This window comes from Suricata suricatta, chromosome X (genome assembly GCF_006229205.1).
Source record: "Suricata suricatta isolate VVHF042 chromosome X, meerkat_22Aug2017_6uvM2_HiC, whole genome shotgun sequence".
NCBI classification, from domain to species: domain Eukaryota; kingdom Metazoa; phylum Chordata; class Mammalia; order Carnivora; family Herpestidae; genus Suricata; species Suricata suricatta.
In genome coordinates this window covers 44,085,927-44,099,154 of record NC_043717.1, presented here as the reverse complement: position 1 = coordinate 44,099,154, position 13,228 = coordinate 44,085,927, and the positions used below count along the sequence as shown (strand labels likewise).

At 37.4% G+C, this 13,228-nt stretch overlaps 1 protein-coding gene across 1 annotated transcript in view; it reads left to right on the top strand.

The window, feature by feature from the left end:
* Positions 1 to 13,228, top strand: part of WNK3 (WNK lysine deficient protein kinase 3) — a 175,942-nt gene that overhangs the window by 81,697 nt on the left and 81,017 nt on the right. The gene's annotated exons all lie outside the window — the stretch shown is intronic.

The following is a 13,228-nucleotide window of genomic DNA, read 5'->3' as shown; positions in this document are numbered from 1 at the left end:
AACTTGAGAGACTATTGAATGCTGAGAATGAACTGAGGGTTGAGGGGGAAGGGGGAGGGGGGAAAAGAGGTGGTGGTGATGGTGGAGGGCACTTGGGGGGAAGAGCACTGGGTGTTGTATGGAAAACAATTTGACAATAAAATATTATGGAGGAAAAAAAATAAATAACACCCGCTAAAAAAAAAATCAACATTAAAAAATGGTAAGTTTATTCTGGTAAAGACAGTTTTAATATATTAAGACCAGTTTCTCAGACTGTCTAAAGGAATAAATTTTATAGTTAGGGAGCTGACATTGAGAACCTATAATGTATCAAGCAGTGTCATCTCATTTATTCTTCATTGTAACTTCCTCTATAAAGTAGTTAATTCCATTAAATGAAAATGTGTACAAATTGAGAAGTAATGTTAGTCTCGTTTCTCTATAGAGAGATTATGAATCTAGGGTATTAGACCATTTATGTAAAAATGCTATTTAGCACATTATTTTATTTATCCTGTTTATTTATTAATTTATTTTTAATAATAGTTATTGTCAAATTGGCTTCCATATAACACCCAGTGCTTCTCCCCACAAGTGCCCCCCACCATGACCATCACCCCCTCCCTCCCTCACCCTCCCCTTTCAGTCCATGGTTCGTCTTCAGTATTCAGTAGTCTCCCTTGATCTGTGTCCCTCACTGTTTCCCGCCCTCTTTCCCCCTTCCTCTCCCCATGGTCCCCTACCAGGTCTCTCCTGTTAGACCTATGAATGCAAACAAATGGTATCTATCCTTCTTTGCCTGACTTATTTCTCTTAGCATGACACCGTCAAGGTCCATCCACTTTCCTACAAATGGCCATATATCATTCTTTCTCATTGCCATCTAGTACTCCATTGTATATATATACCACATCTTCTTGATCCATTCATCAGGTGATGGACATTTAGGCTCTTTCCATGATTTGGCTATTGTAGAATGTGCCGCTATGAACATTGGGGTACATGTGCTCCTATGCCTCAGCACTTCTTTATCCCTTGGGTAAATCCCTAGCAGGGCTATTGCTGGGTCGTAGGGGAGGTCTATCGATAGTTTTTTGAGGAGCCTCCACACTGTTTTCCAGAGCGGCTGCACCAGTTTACATTGCCACCAACAGTGTCAGAGGGTGCCCGTCTCTCCACACCCTCGCCAGCATCGATAGTCTTTTGAGTTGTTCATTTTAACAACTCCGACTGGTGTGAGGTGGTATCTCAGTGTGGTTTTGATTTGAATTTCCCTGATGATGAGTGACGCTGAGCATCGTTTCATGGGTCTGTTGGCCATCTGGATGTCCTCTTTGGAGAGCTGTCTATTCAGGTCTTCTGCCCATTTCTTCACTGGGTCATTCATTTTTTGTGTATGTAGATTAGTGAGCTCCTTGTATATTCTGGATACTAGCCCGTTTTCTGGTATGCCATTTGCCACTACCTTTTCCCATTCTGTTGGTTGCCTATTAGTTTTTTTTATTGTTTCCTTTGCCTTGCAGAAGCTTTTTATCTTGATGAGGTCCCAGTAGTTCATTTTTGTTCTTGATTCCCTTGTCTCTGGGGATGTGTCGAGGAAGAAATTGCTGCGATTGAGACCTAGGAGGCTATTTCCTGCTTTTTCCTCAAGCATTTTTATGATTTCCTGTCTCACATTCAGATCCTTTATCCATTTTGAGTTTATTTTTGTGAATGGTGTCAGAAAGTGATCTAATTTCATTTTTCTACATGTTGCTGTCTAGCTCTCCCAACACCACCTGTTGAAGAGGCTGTCTTTTTTTCATTGGACACTCTTTCCTGCTTTGTCAAAGATTAATTGGCCGTACATTTGTGGGTCCAGTTCTGGGTTCCCTATTCTATTCCATTGGTCCATGTGTCTGTTTTTGTGCCAGTACCATACTGTCTTGATGATGACAGCTTTGTAGTAGAGGCTAAAGTCTGGGATTGTGATGTTTCCCGTGTTGATTTTCTTCTTCAATATTACTTTGGCTACTCGGGGTCTTTTGTGATTCCATATGAATTTGAAGATAGTTTGCTCTAGCTTTGAGAAGACTGCTGGTGCAACTTTGATGGGGATTGCATTGAATGTGTAAATTGCTTTGGGTAATAATGACATTTTTACAATGTTTATTCTTCAGATACATGAGCACAGAATGTTTTTCCATTTCTTGGTGTCGTCTTCAATTTCCTTCATAAGTCTTCTATAGTTTTCAGCACACAGGTCTTTTACATCTTTGGTTAGGTTTATTCCTAGGTATTTTATCGTTTTTCGTGCAATTGTGAATGGGATCCGTTTCTTGCTTTCTCTTTCTGTTGCTTCATTTTTAGTATATAAGAATGCAACTGATTTCTGTACGTTGACTTTGTACCCTGCAACATTACTGAATTCTTTGATCAGTTCTAGAAGGCTTCTGGTGGAGTCTGCCGGGTTTTCCATGTAGATTATCATGTCGTCTGGAAAAGGGAAATTTTGACTTCTTCTTGGCCGATTCTGATTCCTTTGATTTCCTTTTGTTGTCTGATTGCTGATGCTAGGAATTCCAACACTATGTTAAACAACAGTGGTGAGAGTAGACATCCCTGTCGAATCCCTGATTTCAGGGGGAAAGCTTTCAGTTTTTCCCCATTGAGGAAAACATTGGCTGTGGGCTTTTTGTAAATGGTTTTTATGATGTTAGGTAAGTTCCTTCTATCCCAACTTTCTCGAGAGTTTTTATTAAGAAGGGATGTTGTATTTTGTCAAATGCTTCTTCAGCATCTATTGATAGCATCATATGATTTTTTTCTTTTGTTTTGTTGATGTGGTGTATCACATTAATGGATTTGCATATGTTGAACCAGCCTTGTAACCCAGCAATAAATCCCACTTGATCATAACGTATTATACTTTTTATATGCTGTTGAATTCGATTTGCTAGTATCTTGTTGAGTATTTTTGCATCTGTATTCATTAAGGATATTGGCCTGTAGTTCTCTTTTTTCATTGGGTCTCTGCCTGGCTTAGGAATAAGAGTGATATGTCCCTCGTAGAATGAGTCCTGTAGTCTTCCTTCCATTTCTATTTTTTGGTATAGCTTGAAAAGGATCGGCGTTAACTCTGCTTTAAACATCTGGTAGAACTCCGCTGGAAATCCATCTGGCCCTGGGCTTTTATTCGTTGGGAGATTTTTGATAACTGATTCGATTTCATCACTGGTTATGGGTCTCTTCAGATTTTCTATCTCTTCCCGTTTGAATCTTGGTAGTGCATGTGTGTTTAGAAATTTGTCTATTTCTTCTAGATTGTCCAGTTTGTTGGCATATAATTTTTCATAGTAATCTCTGAAGATTGCTTGTATTTCTGAGGGGTCTGTTGTAATAGATCCATTTTCCTTCATGATTTTGTCTATTTGCATGTTTTCTCTTTTCTTTCTGAGGAGCCTAGCTAGAGATTTATCAATTTTGTTTATTTTTTCACAAAACCAAATCTTGGTTTCATTGATCTGTTCAATTGTTTTTCTGGATTCTATCTTGTTTAATTCTGCTCTGATCTTTATTATTTCTTTTCTATTGCTGGGTTTGGGGTGTTTTTGCTGCTCCCTTTCTAGTTTCCTTAGGTGCTCTGTTAGGTTTTGAGTTTGTGCTTTCTCTGATTTGTTGAGGTAGGCCTGTATTGCAATGAACTTCCCTCTTAAGACTGCCTTTGCTGCATCCCAGAGAGTTTGAATTGCTGTATTCTCATTTTCATTCGTCTCCATATATTTTTTAATTTCCTCTCTAATTGCCTGATTGACCCAATCATTCTTTAGTAGGGTAGTTTTTAACCTCCATATTTTTGAAGGTTTTCCAGACTTCTTCCTGTGGTTGATTTCGAGTTTCATAGCATTGTGATCTGAAAGTGTGCATGATATGATCTCAATTCTTTTATATTTATGGAGGGCTGTTTTATGACCCAGTATGTAGCACATTATTTTGTTTATGTGAAATTACTTTATTCTGACTGAAGGGAAATTGGTGTAAAGAATCGATGTATTTACTGAACATTGTAAAAAATGTTCTCAAAAGACACATATTGCTTAGGATGTCTTCAGAATGTAGAAGCTGGTAATGATAAGGACATTAGTCATTTGGATTGATTTACTGGAACATTATTTAGCCTTCTCCCTTTTACAGTATAAATTAGTTGGAATGTTGAGGATGTTGAAAGGATAGAAACCTTTCAGGTTGCTTTCATTCTCTAGTAAGCAGCCAATCTCTGATATAGAAGCACAGTTGAAATCTGCAATTTGGGAGGTTGGTGGAATGAGCCAAAAGACTGATTATCTGTGTATTACTAATATAAGGTATATGAGGAAAAGGCAAACTTTTGTTTTGTAGGGATAGCAATTATGAAATATATTTATCATATTATACATGTTAATATTCTCAGTTTTTAACTCTGCATTCAGTTTTGAAACATTGTGTTAATAGTTTGGACTTAACACTGATACTTGTTTTAGTATAGAACACCAGTTTTTTTCCTTTCAAGTTTTTATTAAAATTCCAACTAGTTACGATAGTGTGATATTAGTTTCAGGTGTAGGATTTAGTGATTCCTCACTTACATACAATATTCAGTGCTCATCACAAGACGTGCCCTCCTTAATGCCAATCACCCATATAACGCAATTCCCCCACCTATTTCCCTTCTGGTAACCATGAGTTCATTCTGTATAGTTAAGAGTCTGTTTCCTTTTACCTTAATGTATAGGTATTTATTTTGAGAGAGAGAGATCATGCTTACAAGTTGGGGAGAGGTAGAGAGAGGGATAGTGAGAATCCCAAGGAGGCTCTACACAGTTAGCACAGAGTCAGACACAGGGCTTTTGAACTCCCAAACTGTGAGATCATGACCCAATCCAAAATCAAGAGTCAGACGCTTAACCAACTGAGCCACACAGGTGCCCCAAGAGTCTGTTTCTTGATTTGTCTCTCTTTTCCTTTGCTCATTTGTTTTGTCTCTTAAATTCTATATATTAGAGAAATCATATGGTATTTGTCTTTCTCTGATTTAATTGTTTCACTTAGCATTATACTCTCTACCTCCATCCATGTTGCAGATGGCAAGATTTCATTTCTTTTTTCTGGCTGAATACTATTCCTTTGCGCATATATACCATATATTCTTTGTCCATTCATCAGTTGGCAGACACTGGGCTGTTTCCATGATTTGGCTATTGTAAATAATGCTGCTATAAATATAGAGGTGCATGTATCTCTTTGCATTAGTGTTTTTGTATTTTTTGGATAAATACCCAGTACTGTGGTTCCTGGATCATAGTGTAGTTCTATTTTTAGCTTAAAATTTTTTTAAACATTTATTTATTTTTGAGAGACTGAGAGAGATAGATCATGAGCAGGGGAGGGGCAGAGAGAGAGGGACACACAGAATCGGAAACAGGCTCCAGGCTCTGAGCTGTCAGCACAGAGCCCCATGCGGGACTTGAACCCACGAACCGTGAGATCATGACCTGAGCCGACGTTGGACACTCAGCTGACTGAGCCACCCAGGCACTCCTATTTTTAGCTTTTTGAAGAACCTTCATACTGTTTTCCACAGTGGCTGCACCAGTTTGCATTACGACCAACAGTGCAAATGCGTTCCTTTTTCTCTGCCTCCTCATCAATACTTGTTGTTTCTTGTGTTTTCAATTTTAGCCATTGGGACAGATGTGAAGTGATATTGTAATTTTGATTCGTATTTCCCTGATGATAAGTGATGTTGAACACTTTGTGTCTGTTGGTTATCTGAGATGTCTTCTTTGGAGAAATACCTGTTCTTTTCTTCTGTCCATTTTTAAATTGGATTATTTGTTTTCTGGATGTTGAGTTGTTTAAGTTCTATATACATTTTGGATATTGACCAAAGGTTTATTGGATACATCATTTGCAGATATCTTCGCCTATTCCATAGGTTGCCTTTTAGTTTTGTTGATTATTTCCTTTGCTATGCAGAAGCTTTTTATTTTGATGAAGTCCCAATAATTTATTTCTACTTTTGTTTCCCTTGCCTCAGGAGACATATCTAGAAAAATGATGCTTCAGCCAATGTCGTAGACGTTACTGCCTGTGCGCTTCTCTAGGAATTTTATGGTTTTAGGTCTCATATATAGGTCTTAAATCTATTTCAAGTTTATATTTGTGCATAGTGAAAGAAACTAGTCCAGTTTCATTCTTTTGCATATAGCTGTCCAGTTTTTCCAACACCATTTGTTGAAGAGACCATTCGTTTTCCATTTCATATTCTTTCCTGTTTTATCAAAGACGAATTAACCATTTTTGTGGGTTCACTTCTGGATTTTCTATTCTGTTGATCTATGTGTCTACTTTTCTGTCAGTATCATACTGTTTTGATAACTACAGGTTTGTAATATAAATAGAAGTCTGGAATTATGATACTTCCAGCTTTGTTTCTCATTTTCAAAATTCCTTTTTCTATTTGTAGCCTTTTGTGGTTCCATGTAAATTTTAGGATATTTTATTCTAGTTCTATAAAAAATGATGGTGGTATTTGGATAGGGATTGCATTAAATATGTAGATTGCTTTGGGTAGTATAGGAATTTTAATAATAGTTTTTTCCATTTCATGACCATGGGATGCCTCCATTTCTTTCTGTCCTCTTCAATTTCTGTTATCATGTTTTACGGTTTTTAGAGTACAGGTCTCTACCTCTTTAGTTGGGTTTATTCCTGGGTATCATTATTTTTGGTGCAATTCTATGTGGGATTACTTTCTTGATTTCTCTTTCTGCTGCTTCATTATTAGTGTATAGAAATGCAACAGATTTCTGCACATTGATTTTGTATCCTGTGACTTTACTGAATTCATTTATCAATTCTAGCAATTTTTTGCTAAAGTTTTAGATTGTCTGTGTATAATAATGTGTCACTTGTCAATAGTGAAAGTTTTACTTCTGAAAATAGCTTTTTGAAAATAACTTTACTTATGCTTTTTAGAAATTACAGAAAAATATAAAGTTAAAATTTCTGGTTAACTTACCTCTCAGAAATGAAACCTTCGTAGTTTTCTAGACATTTTCCCATACATACACATACACTAATTTTTTTTTATAGTTTAATGTCAAGTTGGGTTCCATAAAACACCCAGTGCTAGTCCCCACAATTGCCCTCCTCCATGCCAATCACCCACCTTCTGCATTGCCCCTCCCCTTTCAGCCCTCAGTTTGTTTTCACTATTCAAGAGTCTCTCATGATTTGCCTCCCTCCCTCTGCCTTACTCTTTTCCCCACCTTCCCCTCCCACATGGTCCTCTGTTAACTTTCTCCTGTTACATGTATGAGTGAAAACATATGGTATCTGTCCTTCTCTGCCTGACTTATTTCACTTGGCATGATACCCTCGAGTTCTATGCATGTTACTACAAATGGCCAGATTTCATTTTTTCTCATTGCCATGTAGTATTCCATTATATATATATATACTACATCTTCTTGATTTGTTTGTCAGTTGATAGAAATTTAAGCTCTTCCCATGATTTGGCTGTTGTCGAAACTGCAGTTATGAACATTGGGGTACATGTGCCCCTATGCATCAGCACTTCTGTATCCCTTGGGAAAATCCCTAGCAGTACTATTGCTGCGTCATAGGGGAGTTCTAGTGTTAATTTTTAGAGGGACCTCCACACTGTTTTCCAGAGGGGCTCCCCCAGTTTACATTCCCACCAACAGTGTAGGAGGGTGCCCGTTCCTCCACATCCTCACCAGCATATATGGTTCCCTGTTTTGTTCATTTTAGCCACTCTGACCGGTGTGAGGTGGTATCTTAGTGTGGTTTTGATTTATATTTTTCTGATGATGAGTGATGCTGAGCATCGTTTCATGTGTCTGTAGGGGATCTGGATGTCCCCTTTGGAGAACTGTCTATTCATGTCTTCTGCCCATTTCTTCACTGGATTATTCGTTTCTCGGGTGTGGAGTTTGGTGAGTTCCTTGTAGATTTTGGATACTAGCCCTTTATCTGATATGCCATTTGCCACTATCTTTGCCCATTCTGTTGGTTGCCTCTTAGTTTTCTTGATTGTTTCCTTTGCATTGCATTGCATTCCTTCTGCATTGCGGAAGCTTTTTATCTTGATGAGGTCCCAATAGTTCACTTTTGCTCTTGATTTCTCCTGCCTTTGAGGATGTGTCGAGGAGGAAATTGGCTGCTGTTGAAGTCAAAGAGACAGTTTCCTGCTTTCTCTAGTTTTTGATGGTTTCCTGTCTCACATTCAGGTCCTTCATCCATTTTGAGTTTATTTTTGTGAGTGGTGTAAGAAAGTGGTCTAGTTTCATTCTTTTGCATGTTGCTGTCCAGTTCCCCCAACATCATCTATTAAAGAGGCTTTTTTTTCATTGGACACTCTTTCCTGCTTTGTTAAAGTCTAATTGGCCATACATTTGTGGGTCCAATTCTGAGTTCTCTATTCTATTCCATTGGTCTATGTGTCTGTTTTTGTGCCAATACCATACTGTCTCGATGATGACAGCTTTGTAGTAGAGGCTAAAGTCTGGGATTGTGATGCCTCCCATTTTGGTTTTCTTCTTCAATAATACTTGCCTCTTCAGGGTCTTTTGTGGTTCCATACAAATTTTAGGATAGTTTGAGCTTTGAGAGGAATGCTGGTGCAATTTTGATGGGGATGGCTTTGAATGTGTAGATTGCTTTGGGTAATAATGACATTTAAACAGTGTTTATTCTTCTGATTGATTAGCATGGAACTTTTTCCATTTCTTTGTGTGTTCTTCAATTTTTTTAATAAATTTTCTATAGTTTTCATCATACAGATCTTTTACATCTTTGGTTAGGATTATTCCTATGTGTTGTATGGTTTTTCGTGCAATTGTGAATGGGATGAGTTTCTTGATTTCACTTTCTATTGCTTCATTATTGGTGTATAAAAATGCAACCAATTTCTGTACGTTGATGTTGTACCCTGTGACTTTGCTAAATTCATGGGTCAGTTCTAGTTAGCTTCTGGTGGAGTCGGTCAGGTTTTCCATGTAGAGCATCAAGTCATCTGTAAATAGTACAAGTTTGACTTCATCTTTTCCAATTCTGATGCATTTTATTTTTTTGTTGTTTTTGTTGTTATTTAATTGCTGATGCTAGGACTTCAAGCCCTATGTTAGACAGCAGTGGTGAGAGTGGACTTCTCTGTCATGTTAGTGATCTCAAGGGGAAAGCTCTCAGATTTTCCCCATTGAGGATATTAGCTATGGTCTTTTCATAAATGGCTTTTATGATGTTTAAGTAATTTCATTCTATCCTAATTTTCTCCAGGGTTTTTATTAAGTAAGGATTCATTATTTTGTCAAATGGTTTCTCTGCATCTATTGACAGGATCATATAGTTTTTATCTTTTTTGTTGTTGTTTAATGTGATGTATCACATTTATGGATTTGCAAATATTGAACTATCCCTGTAACCCAGAATGAATTCTACTTGATCATGGTGGATAATTATTTTTATATACTGTTGAATTCGTCTTGCTAGTATCTTGTTGAGTATTTTTGTATCTGTATTCATCAAGGATATTGGCCTGTAGTTCTCTTTTTTGTTGGGTCTCTGTCTGGTTTGGGAATCAAAGTGATGCTGGCTTTGTAGAATGAGTCCAAAATTTTCCCTGTATTTCTGTTTTTTTTGGAATAGCTTGAGAAAAATGGGTATTAACCCTGATTTTTTTATTTTTATTTTTTTATTTAATAGTTTATTGTCGAATTGGTTTCCATATAACACCCAGTGCTTCTCCCCACAAGTGCCCCCCACCGTGAGCATCATCCCCTTCTCTCCATCCCCCTCCCTCTTCAGTCCATGGTTTGTTTTCAATATTCAGTAATCTCTCATGATTTGTGTCCCTCAGTCTCCCCAGCTCTCTTTCCCCCTTCCTCTCCCTATGGTCCTCTGTTAAGTTTCTCCTGTTAGACCTATGAGTGCAAACATATGGTATCTATCCTTTTCTGCCTGACTTATTTCGCTTAGCATGACACTTTCAAGGTCCATCCATTTTGCTACAAATGGCCAAATTTTATTCTTCCTCATAGCCCTGTAGTATTCCATTGTATAGATAAACCACATCTTGATCCATTCATCAGTTAATGGACATTTAGGCTCTTCCCATTATTTGGCTAGTGTAGAAAGTGCCGCTATGAATATTGGGGTGCATGTGCTCCTATGCATCAGCCCTTCTGTATCCTTTGGGTAAATCCCTAGCAGTGCTATTGCTGGGTCATAGGGGAGGTCTATCAATAGTATTTTGTGGAGCCTCCACACTGTTTACCAGAGGGGCTCCAGCAGTTTACATTCCCACCAACAGTGTAGGAGGGTGCCTGTTTCTCTACATCCTCGCCAGCATCTATAGTCTCTTGATTTGTTCATTTTAGCCACTCTGACCGGTATGAGGTGTTATCTCAGTGTGGTTTTGATTTGTATTTCCCTGATGAAGAGTGATGCTGAGCATCGTTTCATGTGCCTGTCGTCCATCTGGATGTCCTCTTTGGAGAAGTGTCTATTCACATCTTCTGCCCATTTCTTCACTGGGTCATTCATTTTTTGGGTATGGAGTTTAGTGAGTTCCTTGTAGATTTTGGATACTAGCCCTTTATTTGATATGCCATTTGCCACTATTGTTTCCCATTCTCTCAGGTTGCCTGTTAGTTTTTTGATTGTTTCTTTGACTTGCAGATGTTTTTTAGCTTGATGAGGTCCCAATAGTTCTTGATTCCCTTGCCTCTGGGGATGTGTGGAGGAGGAAATTGCTGCGATTAAGGTCTAGGAGGCTATTTCCTGCTTTCTTCTCTAGGGTTTTGATGGTTTCCTGTCTCACATTCTGATCCTTAATCCATTTTGAGTTTATTTTTGTGAGTGGTGTAAGAAAGTGATCTAATTTCATTTTTCTACATATTGCTGTCCAGCTCTCCCAACAGCACCTGTTGAAGAGGTTGTCTTTTTTCCATCGGATACTCTTTCCTGCTTTGTCAAAGTTTAATTGGCCATATATTCGTGGGTCCAGTTCTGGGTTCTCTATTATATTCCAAGTACATATCACTTTGATTCCTAAGCCAGGCAGAACCCAACAAAAAAAGAGAACTACAGGCCAATATCCTTAATGAATACAGATGCAAAAATACTCAACAAGATACTAGCAAATCGAATTCAACAGCATATAAAAAGTATAATCCATTATGATCAAGTGGGATTTATTCCTGGGTTACAAGGCTGGTTCAATATTCGCAAATCCATTAATGTGATACATCACATTAACAAAAGAAAAGATAAAAATCATATTATCCTGTCGATAGATGCAGAAAAAGCATTTGACAAAACACAACATCTCTTCCTAATAATAACCCTCGAGGAAGTCGGGATAGAAGGAACTTACTTAAACATCGTAAAAGCCATTTACGAAAAGCCCACAGCCAATGTTATCCTCAATGGGGAAAAACTGAAAGCTTTGCCCCTGAAATCAGGGACACGACAGAGATGTCCACTCTCACCACTGTTGTTTAACATAGTGTTGGAATTCCTAGCATCAGCAATCAGACAACAAAAGGAAATCAAAGGCATCAGAATTGGCAAAGAAGAAGTCAAACTTTTCCTTTTCCCAGATGACATGATTGTCTACATGGGAAACCCGGCTGACTCCACCAGAAGCCTTCTAGAACTGATCAATGAATTCAGTAATGTTGCAGGGTACAAGTCAATGTACAGAAATCAGTTGCATCCTATACACCAAAAATGAAGCAACAAAAAGAGAAATCAAGAAACTGATCCCATTCACAATTGCATGAAAAACCTTAAAATACCTAGGAATAAACCTAACCAAAAGACCTGTATGCTGAAAACTATAGAAGACTTATGAAGGAAATTGAAGAAGACACACAGAAATTTACTCTGATTTAAATGCCTAGCGGAATTCCCCAGGGAAGCCATCTGATCACGGGCTCTTACTCACTGGGAGATTTTTGATAAGGGATTTGATTTCTTCACTGGTTATGGGTTGATTTAGATTTTCTACTCCTCCCATTTGAATGTGGTAGTGCATGTGTGTTTAGGAATTTGTCCATTCCTCCTATGTTGTTCAGTTTCTTGACATATAATTTTTCATAGTACTCCCTGATAATTGGTTGTATTTCTGTTTTTTTGACAGTTTTTTAATTTTTTTAAATTTTTTAATTTTTTTGAATATAACACAATTTATTTTTTTAACATATGGAATTTTTTTCCATCATATACAATACAGTAGTTACGATGACACTCCAAACAGAAAAGCAAAGTAAAAAATCAAAACCCCAACTTCCATTTCATGTAATTAGACTTATACAGAAATAGAAGGTTAAGTAACAACTAGTTAATCACCTAATTTCACAGCTATCTGAAGTGGCAATCGTTATATAGCAGCTTATCTATGATACATTCAAGATAAATGATACAATTTGTTACTTGCCCATAAGCTACAACACAGCCTGCTTAATACCTTTCCTTAAATTCCACCTCTATATTACAATATACTTGAGGTCCATGCAAAAAAGTAGCTACCTTTTATGTAGGAAATGGATGACTAGGTCTTTGGTGTTGTAAAAGCAACTTCATTTAAACATAGCCACCCCACCACCAAAAAAAGAAGAGGAAAAAAAAAGTAAAGAAAATAATAATGGAAAAACCCAAGACACACTTCCTATGGGGATCAAAACCAGCATGTAATTTCTGTCCTTGACGGAATATATTAAATAAGCAAACACCCCCAACAAGCAAAACAAGTACTACATTGTAAAAATATTAAAAAAAAGAAACCCCTCTCACATGCATAAATGAAAGATTGTACACAAAGAACTCACATCTTTTCAAGCTTCAATAGTAAATATTCTGCTACTATGTATTAAATACTGCATAGTTTGCCCAAGCTAAGATGAAACCACATCATGAATCAATCAGCATTTTGCATTTTCTTTCATTATCTACTCAAAGTCATGCCTACTGCACCTCTAAACATTTCATTAAATCCAATGATACAGCAAACACTCCCAACATAAACTTAGATTGTATTGCAGTTTCACTTAACAGTATATAAAATGCTGTGTTGTGACAGGTATCAACTATCCATTAGGTACTGAATCAATTTTTCTTAAGCACTACTAACTGCTTGCTTTTCTTGAAGCTAGATCATTCTGAAAATTTCCTGTTAGACCTATGAGTGCAAACATATGGT